The 10,122-nt window shown below is 37.2% G+C and overlaps 1 long non-coding RNA gene across 1 annotated transcript; it reads right to left on the reverse strand.

Annotated features, from left to right (window-relative positions):
- Window positions 1-344: 344 nt before the first annotated feature.
- Window positions 345-1,037, reverse strand: LOC140950415 (uncharacterized). The gene is made up of 3 exons (XR_012167182.1): window positions 975-1,037; window positions 583-631; window positions 345-461 (listed from the first exon to the last, which is right to left on the reverse strand). It is a non-coding gene; the product is annotated as an uncharacterized lncRNA (long non-coding RNA).
- Between the last annotated feature and the right edge of the window lie 9,085 nt (window positions 1,038-10,122).

Here is a 10,122-nt window from a genome sequence, read left to right on the forward strand (position 1 = left end):
TTCTGATTTTTCTGGTCCACCAGAATTAGGAAATTGTAATAATTCCTGGGTCTTCAAGGATGACTATTTATTTTTTCTTAAAAAGTCAGAGCTTCAGATCGGAGTAGTACCACTGTCATCCTGATGCTTATTAATATTAAATAATTAATATTTTGTTTAAGCTGCCATGTCTTTGTTCATCCTAGTTTTATTTTCTTCTTTTTGCTGTCTTTTGGACAGTTTTCATCAGATGAGGTCTGAAAGAGGGGCACAAAGTGAAAAAAAACAAACCAACATCTCTTTAGTACACGTTGTACAAAGCTTTTCATTCACCACAGCCAAGTTGGGAATTTGCTGTCGTTTTTGCCAATTTTAACAATTTTATACCTGAACTTGAAGCGTCCCTGCACTGAGTCCGTCTGATATCATTTCATGAACTTTCTTTACTTCTTCAAATGTGACAGCAAGACTCTCCTTGAGACCTGACAAAAATAAAATTCAACAGGCAAATCTGACAAAGTCAACAAAAATCTGGATGTCTATGTGAAAAGACCGAATAATGGCAACAATATTGATCAACAACTGTCCAAGAACTTTAAGTACCTTCTGAGGCCTTTTGTATCACATCCATCTGTTTTCCAAAGTTGTCAAGCTAAAATGTTTTCAAAAAACGTCCATTGACAAAAAAATTCAAAAAACAGTACTCTTCACAAACGGGGCGCGGCCCCTGAGAGGCCGATTAGTGCTAATTTAGGATTAAAATTTTGTTCCGATTTTGTGTTTTACCTTCCTATGTATTGCTTAGAGTAACATTTTGTGTTATCATGACTGTATCTCGGAGTAAAGGCTCAATGTCAGTATTTTATAAGCTCGAGTTACATGTCCTTAGACAAGATAACCTGGCTTAATCCTGGGTTAAAGTTAACTATCTTTCGAGGAACCGGGCCCAGAACTTGGTAATTGTGAGCTCACACCCAACATCCAACATTATTCACCTGTTCTTGTGCATCATCCAAATCTTTTACTTCCTGTTTCAGTGCTGTATTTACATACTTGGCCTGTTATTATAAATTAGAAATGGTGATCAGTTAACCAGCAAACAAAATATCAATTTTTATTTCAATCTATTTCTGCAATGCACTCAAATTGAGAAGGTTGCTACTTTCTAACTTGTGAAATGCAGTGGAACACCAAAGCAATTCGGCTAAAAAATAAACACTTTTTTTGTTGTTGTTGGCTTAATGACAAAGTGGCAAGGGTTGAGCTAGAAATTTCCTGGAGGTATGCACAGTTTGTCAAATCAATCCTACCCTGTTTCCCCAATAGACCTTGTCACGGTTTTTGACGCCATCTTGACGAGTAGGCAAACGCGTGAGAAATTACAGTGTTTGTATGAGAATCTAATGTCGAATAATTTCCCGTAAAGCGGTTCTTCTGAAAAAAAATATGATTTGAAAACTAAAGCTTCGCTCCTAAGGATTCTACTGAAAAAAATTAAGGGCATTACATGCACTAGCAGACCTAGAACCACTTTTTAAAATTTTCTATACGTTTGTCTGTAAGAAAGTCGCGGGAAAATTACAGACAAATATATGGCAAATCTAAAGCAAGACTCTAGAGAAAGTTAAGCACAGGTGCGCCCCAAAAATTTTTTAGGACAATCCTTTGCTTTGTAGCTTTAGTTTACAATTGATATTTTTTTTCAGAACAGCCGTTTTGTGGAAATAATTCAACATTAGATTCTCACACAAACACTAATTTCTCACGCGTTTGCCTACTCGTCAAGATGACGTTGAAAACTGTGTCAAGGTCTATGCAGTGGAACTCCACGTGTCAACCACCTCTTGACAACCAAAGTAATTGGGCTTAAAAATAAACACTTTTTGTTGTTGTTGTTGGCTTAATGACAAAGTGGCAAGGGTTGAGCTAGAAATGTTCTGGAGGTATGCACAGTTTTTCAAATCAATCCTACCCTGTTTCCCCAATTGTTTTCATGTGGGTGACTCATAGGCGTACGGGCCGGGGGGGCGAGGGGGGCTGCAGCCCCCCCCCCCAAATTTTGGGCAACTTGGATTTTTTGGTCAGCGAGAGAAAATTTGGGCAAAGCCAGTTTTTAAAGACGTCTCTATTTTATGTAATTATTTTAAAGACCTGAATATTAACCTGAAGTCGGCGAAATAATCCAGTTACATTACAGTGGTTGCTTAGCATGTGATGAGTAATTTACATATTTGCAGGTTTTTTTTGGTTGGGCACTATACTGTACTGCAATAGCTGGAATGGGCTATTTCTAGTCGAGAATTGATTAAAATAAACTTTCACGTAACGTTCTAGAATCATCTCCACTCGACGAACAGTGTATGATAGCATTTAGCAATGGGTATTGCCTGCATAGCAAGCGTTTCCGCGCGAGTTCGACTGGAAACGTTTGCTACGCAGGCTACAATGGGTATGAAAATGAAGAAGTGGCTTACTAATTCTCAGTTTGAATTACGAGAAGAATTTTAATTCGTTTAAAAAATCTATCGAGCGGTTTAAAATTATTCGCTAATTTGTTAAAGTAGACCGAAATGTTTACAAAACCGCTAACAAGAGTGTCTCTATACATACTAATCAAATCCTTCTTTCGATTCCAGCAATCAAGCAGAGCTATCTCCACGATCTTTCACACATGTTTTTAAAAAGATTAAAACTACTATGAGGTGAAATTGCAGGTCAAAAGAGCTTCGTTTTCTACAGATAACGGCCAAAAATCAAGATACTCCTTTTCTTACCGTATTTCTAATAATAAAAACTTCATTGCAAAATATCTCGATAACGGTCTTAAGGTTTTGCTTAAACTTCACGAACATCGAGGCGACCGTATTGGAAAAAAAGCTCCTGTGAACGATTTTGTAAGGTTCCCGTCCCGAGAATCATAGCTGAAGTAAAATAGGTAATGCAGTCATTTCGTTGCTATGGCAACTCCGATGTTTTGCAACCCTGGTGATGACAAATTTTCATCTTTTAAAATACAACTGTGGTCGCAATTTTTTCAAATGATTGTTTATGGCGACGTAGTTTATGCTCAGACTTGGTATTGACCCTGAAAAACTGTATCGAGCCACCTTTATATGCCAGGACGGCCTATGTTGTTGCAATATGGCCCTCATTTCTTTTCGACTCTTTCGTAAAAATTTGGACAACTTGCGAGATGTTTTTGGGCAAATGGTTTACCGCCCCCCCCCCCCCCCCCCGGCAAAAAATTTCCCGTACGCCTATGGGGTGACTTGATTGCATTTCCATTTTTGAAATCTGGTGAGGTAATAATCTCGTTTGGTCTCAGGACTATGTTTTTCAGATACCAGTTATGGCTTCCACGTGTGACAAAATAAGGGAAAAAACAATGCATTTTGAGTTGCGTAAAAGGCAGTTGCGCCAATTTTAACATCTGTTCATTTGCCTTGTTTTTCTATTTTTGATTTTGCTCTTTATTCATGTTCAACACATTTTTCAGATGCATGTACTTGTGTATTACTTATGGAATAGGGTGTGTATGGGGGATGCCTTCTCTGTCCCCTTTATCCTCTCTTGATTTGCAGGTAATATTTTTAGTTTGCATGTACAATTTGTAATTTGCATGTACTATTTTTAATTTGCAGCAACATTTTTAATTTGCATGTGTGACCCTTCTGGGCCACCGTAGTTTTCAGTACGGAACCTGAAGCTTTCCGTTGAGAAGGCACTGCCACTGATCTCAAATTATATTTTCCTTTTGTAAAAATTCATTTTCATAGTCCTTACAATTCCCTGGTAAAAGAAAAATAGACTTGAACCACGGTAAATTTTGGCTCAATTTTGTTCTTTTGCTATTCTGCTGGGCAAATTGAAGCATAAAAATAATAACTTCGTGACGTGTAATTTTGGTCTGAAATCATGCTTGTGATATCAAATCGAACTGTCGCTGCGCACACATCTGATTTTAAAATCACGTGTATGATTTCAGACCAAATTCACTCCACTTACCCGCTTAGTTTAATTGCTGGTTTTCACTGTCACGCCATCAAAAATAAAAATAAAACGATAAATTCCAGAATCTGAGAAATGAAGTGAGCTTGATATAGAAAGACCCTCGCCAAGATTTAGGTCAGTGTGATTTTTCACACGCGAAACATTTTAAGAAATTGTTCACCCAAATTAATAGAGCGCTTTCTTTGAAGGCGCCATGTTGGTGCCCATCCGGATGTGCACCAACATGGCCTCCGGAAACTAACAGAAACATCTGTCACTGAGTTTTGCTGAATTCATCTCTCAAGGAACTCATAAACGTTATGGCAGTACCTTTCCTAATAAAATGACTGTTTAAATAGCAAAATCCCTTAAAATAAGTCACTTTTTTAACCTACATGACAGCTGCGATGGTGCGTCACGCAAAAGCTTAGAAATTCAAGCGTATTGTATCACTAAACGAAGAGCCTTTTCGAAGTGAAAATCTGTGTAAATTTCATTTTTAAACTGCTCTTGTACTTCATGAAAGTAAAAACTTAAAAGGATCGATAGGCAAATAGGTCTATAAAACGCGGCCCGCCCTAGTTGCCTGATTGGGCGTCGCCCAGACAAAATATGAGATAAACTGTATATGGAATAATTATTGTTATCTTAGGTTATACTTATGGCATATTCTTACATAACAGATAACATGCAACGTGACTTAAAGCTTTACACTAGCCTGCGAAGCGAAGACGCATTTCCGGTCGTCGCGACGACCGGAAATGCGTCTGCGCTTCGCAGGCTAGCTTTACACGTGAATCGGCATGAAAAATAAAAATCCTGGATCAATTAAGGTTTCTGGGAAACTGCCCACCTACCCCTCCCCTATGCTAACATTAACACTTACTTCTCTCTAAGGGCAAAATGATGGCTTAGGGGAGGGGTAGGTGGGCAGTTTCCCAGAAACCCAAATTGACCCAAAATCCGGTATATACTTCATGGTGGAAAGCCACAAGTGCACCGGTAATATACACTCTGTGTAGTATGTAGTATTGTGTCTTCTCCCTAATGCACCTATCAATGTAAACCCCGTGGGGGGGGGAGGGGGGGAGTGCGGGCAAGGGGTGGGGATTTGACAAATTTTAAAAATTTTCGATCAAATTCCCCAGGGTGGGAAACGAAAGGTCAATCAAAAGTGTCAAAAAAGCCCCCACCCCAGGGGAAAAAATCTAAACAAACAATGCTATAATACTATATAAAACGAATAAAAGAACATTTCAAACACGTTGTTATACTTTTGTTTACGGTTAACGGAAGCTCCATTAAATTACTTGCTGTAATTAAGTATTTTCTCTCTCCACTAGCATCTCTCATCTTGAACAACAAAATCACTCCAGGAAGATTGACCGTGCTATATAATATTAATAAAACGTAAAATGTTTTATAACATCTGCTCAACATGTCGGAACAGGTCGGATCAGTGACCCATAAAAAATCCTCTGACTTTCATGGTGGAATTCGATTTCAATCGAGTTTTACAATCAGATGGGAACTTGAAGATAAAAACTTTCTCAAAATAGACATTATCTGTTTAGATGACAGTTTAAAGTATCGAATTATGGCGATTAAAACAAATGACAACTTCATACCTTTCTCCAACAGCGTGGCTTTCAGGAAGCCTCGAGGGACGGCCTTGGTAACTGCTTCTGAATTGATACCAGGCTTCTGTCGGTCAAAGTCAAATGTCCTGACCCCGGGGTCGCTCCGCACGATCAAAAGCCCGACAGCGGGGATAGTCCCAGGCATCAAATCCCCTCCACTTGCCCGCACTCCCCCCCCCCCCCCCCACGGGATTACCATTGATAGGTGCATAATAGCTAGTGGTAGTTACTAGTAGTTACTTGTATTTACTAGTAGTTACTAGTAGTTGGTGGTAGTTATTAGTAGTTACTGGTAGTTACTACTAGTTGTCGGTAGTTACTAGTAGTTACTAGTAGTTAATAGTAGTTCCTGGTATTTACTAGTAGTTAGTGGTAGTTTTTAGTAGTTACTGGTAGTTACTAGTAGTTACTGGTAGTTATTAGTAGTTACTGGTAGTTACTAGTAGCTGTCGGTAGTTACTAGTAGTTACTAGTAGTTAATAGTAGTTCTTGGTATTTACTTATTTTCTTGGTAGTTATTGGTAGTTATTTGTAGTTACTGGTAGTTACTAGTATTTAGTGGTAGTTATTAGTAGTTACTAGTAGTTGATGGTAGTTACTAGTAGTTACTGGTAGTTATTAGTAGTTACTGGTATTTAATAGTAGTTGCTGGTAGTTACTAGTAGTTACTAGTAGTTGATGGTAGTTATTGGTAGTTACTAGTAGTTAATGGTAGTTATTATTCATTCAAAATATTTCACCGATTCTGATTGGCTAAAAGTACACGTTTAATTCACCATAACCAGTTACTGATGACCAAAGGAAGAATGGAAGAATTGTGACTTTAACGAGGAAATGACGTCAAAAATGCAGCGTTCGTGCAGGTTAAGGCACCGTTAACCGAGAAGACCTGGGGACGAAGTTGAGTTGTTTTGGTTGTGAACTTGAAAAAATGGCGGACATTTCACTCGTTTCAAGAGTAAGAACTAGGCGAAAAAATACCTAAAAACATGGCAAGAACAGCAAGAAGACAACTCGAAGGGCGACATCTGCTATTTGGAGAATATTTGCGGAGCTGGACAAACCTAAAAGTACACTTTCGAAGATAAACTGAACATCGACGGATCGATGGAGGTAAGCATGTTTTAGCTATGTTTTTAAACTAGGAATTATTTTGAATGAATAATAAAACAGTTATTGAATTCGGCTTTCGTATCCTATGAAGAATTATGGAGATCTCGGAGGGTGTTATCCGCCTCGACCTACGGCCTCGACGGATAACACCCTCCTCGATCTCCATAATTCTTCATAAGATACTCAGCCTCATTCATTAACTGTTAATTATTGGTATTTACTAGTAGCTACTGGTAGTTACTGGTAGTTGCTGGTAATTACTAGTAATAACAGGTAGTTATTAGTAGTTCCTGGTAGTTGGTGGTATTTATTGGTAGTTACTAGTAGTTAGTGGTAGTTATTAGTAGTTACTGGCAGTTACTAGTAGTTGTCGGTAGTTACTAGTAGTTACTGGTAGTTACTAGTAGTTCCTAGTAGTTATTGATAGTTACTAGTAGTTACTGGTAGTTGGTGGTATTTATTGGTAGTTACTAGTAGTTAGTGGTAGTTATTAGTAATTGTCGGTGGTTACTAGTAGTTACTAGTAGTTAATAGTGGTTCTTGGTATTTACTAGTAGTTATTGGTAGTTATTAGTAGTTACTGGTAGTTACTAGTATTTAGTGGTAGTTATTAGTAGTTACTGGTATTTACTAGTAGTTGCTGGTAGTTACTTGTAGTTACTAGTAGTTGCTGGTAGTTACTTGTAGTTACTAGTAGTTGATGGTAGTTATTGGTAGTTACTAGTAGTTACTGGTAGTTACTAGTAGTTGCTGGTAGTTACTAGTAGTTACTGGTAGTTATTAGTAGTTCCTGGTAGTTACTAGTAGTTATCGGTAGTTACTAGTAGTTACTGGTAGTTGGTGGTATTTATTGGTAGTTACTAGTAGTTAGTGGTAGTTATTAGTAGTTACTGGCAGTTACTAGTAGTTGTCGGTAGTTACTAGTAGTTACTGGTAGTTACTAGTAGTTCCTAGTAGTTATCGGTAGTTACTAGTAGTTACTGGTAGTTGGTGGTATTTATTGGTAGTTACTAGTAGTTAGTGGTAGTTATTAGTAATTGTCGGTAGTTACTAGTAGTTACTAGTAGTTAATAGTGGTTCTTGTTATTTACTAGTAGTTATTGGTAGTTATTAGTAGTTACTGGTAGTTACTAGTATTTAGTGGTAGTTATTAGTAGTTACTGGTATTTACTAGTAGCTGCTGGTAGTTACTTGTAGTTACTAGTAGTTGATGGTAGTTATTGGTAGTTACTTGTAGTTGATGGTAGTTATTGGTATTTACTAGTAGTTACTGGTAGTTACTAGTAGTTGCTGGTAGTTACTAGTAGTTACTGGTAGTTATTAGTAGTTCCTGGTAGTTACTAGTAGTTATCGGTAGTTACTAGTAGTTACTGGTAGTTGGTGGTATTTATTGGTAGTTACTAGTAGTTAGTGGTAGTTATTAGTAGTTACTGGCAGTTACTAGTAGTTACTGGTAGTTACTAGTAGTTCCTAGTAGTTATCGGTAGTTACTAGTAGTTACTGGTAGTTGGTGGTATTTATTGGTAGTTACTAGTAGTTAGTTGTAGTTATTAGTAATTGTGGGTAGTTATTAGTAGTTACTAGTAGTTAATAGTGGTTCTTGGTATTTACTAGTAGTTATTGGTAGTTATTAGTAGTTACTGGCAGTTACTAGTAGTTGTCGGTAGTTACTAGTAGTTACTGGTAGTTACTAGTAGTTCCTAATAGTTATCGGTAGTTACTAGTAGTTACTGGTAGTTGGTGGTATTTATTGGTAGTTACTAGTAGTTAGTGGTAGTTATTAGTAATTGTCGGTAGTATATTAGTAGTTACTAGTAGTTAATAGTGGTTCTTGGTATTTACTAGTAGTTATTGGTAGTTATTAGTAGTTACTGGTAGTTACTAGTATTTAGTGGTAGTTATTAGTAGTTGCTGGTATTTACTAGTAGTTGCTGGCAGTTACTTGTGGTTACTAGTAGTTGATGGTAGTTATTGGTAGTTACTAGTAGTTGATGGTAGTTATTGGTATTTACTAGTAGTTACTGGTTGTTACTAGTATTTAGTGGTAGTTATTAGTAGTTACTGGTGGTATTTATTGGTAGTTACTAGTAGTTAGTGGTAGTTATTTTAGATATGACTGAATCATTTCTATATTCAACCAGCATTTTACCATCTAAGGGGAATATTTCTACCCTATATAACTATGTAATTCAAAGCAGCGCTGGGAGGAATTCTGAAGTCAAATTAAACACGAAGTCCCTCGCACAAGTCATTGGAAAGCTTGATTACAAAAAAAGACGAGTTTAAGTCGTCTATCAGAAAGCCAACTTAATGATGGAGACTCACCTGTCGCCTAGACATGTACCATGACAAGAAGATGAACTACCGTACTAAACTGTATTTAATCAAGAAACTTAAAATAATGGTAACATATTAATTCTGTAATAATAAACTGGGCGATCAACTACCATTAATTTCAATTGTTAGTATAATTGCAAGCATGTTAAAAAATGCGAAAAAAAAATAGATATCTCAGTATTTCAAAAAACGATACTGAATCTTTATATCTCGGTAAAGCCTCGGTACAGTCAGAGACAACAGCCAACATCTCGCAATGCCGCCACTTGATCGAGCTGCAGTGCACTGCTGACGGACCTTTACGATGCAGAAAAAAAACCCATCAAAAATGGTGCCACAAGGCCACTTGCCACAGTGATGACAAGTGCCAAATTTCAACGCCAGAAAGTACAAAGTATAACTTAAGTATAACTAATCAAATCTTGACATGATCACACTTTAGAAACCAAGAAATAAAGATCACTTTATATTCAGAAGGAGGTGGTAATCTTAAGAATTGCTGCTACGTTCGCCAAAAAGGGTTAGTAAAGATCCATCTTCGCAGCCGTAATACAATTAGATAATTAAAAACCGTTTGCATCCACTTATAGAAAGAGAACCTTTAGTGTAACATTTGTTGTACAAAGGACTACTACGACTAGGAAATGGATATTTACTTCAAACACATTGAAGACTATTACTGTTTACAAGGTTTTCAATCTGATAATGACTATGTCAGCGACATCATTAAGTGATGTTTTTATAAACTAGTAGAAATAAAATTAAAGGCAAAAAGTTATGATATTGAGACTGAAATACATGTCACTTTAAATGGAATATATGAGGCAACCTGTCATTCAGTGTAAAGGCATATTAAGTTTAAGATAAACTTTCACAAATGAAGTCTACTTAAAGTGATTGCTTTGTGTGAACATTGGTTTAATGCCACACTGGCGGAACCTACAGGAAAGCAATTGAGAACGCCGAGAACCCTGATGTTTCCCGAGACGAGGTCAACAAGGGAAACATCATTGCTTGACGAAAAATATAACTGTTTCTTCCGATGGGGACCTGGCATTAAGTG

This window comes from Porites lutea, chromosome 10 (genome assembly GCF_958299795.1).
Source record: "Porites lutea chromosome 10, jaPorLute2.1, whole genome shotgun sequence".
In the NCBI taxonomy this organism is placed as follows: domain Eukaryota; kingdom Metazoa; phylum Cnidaria; class Anthozoa; order Scleractinia; family Poritidae; genus Porites; species Porites lutea.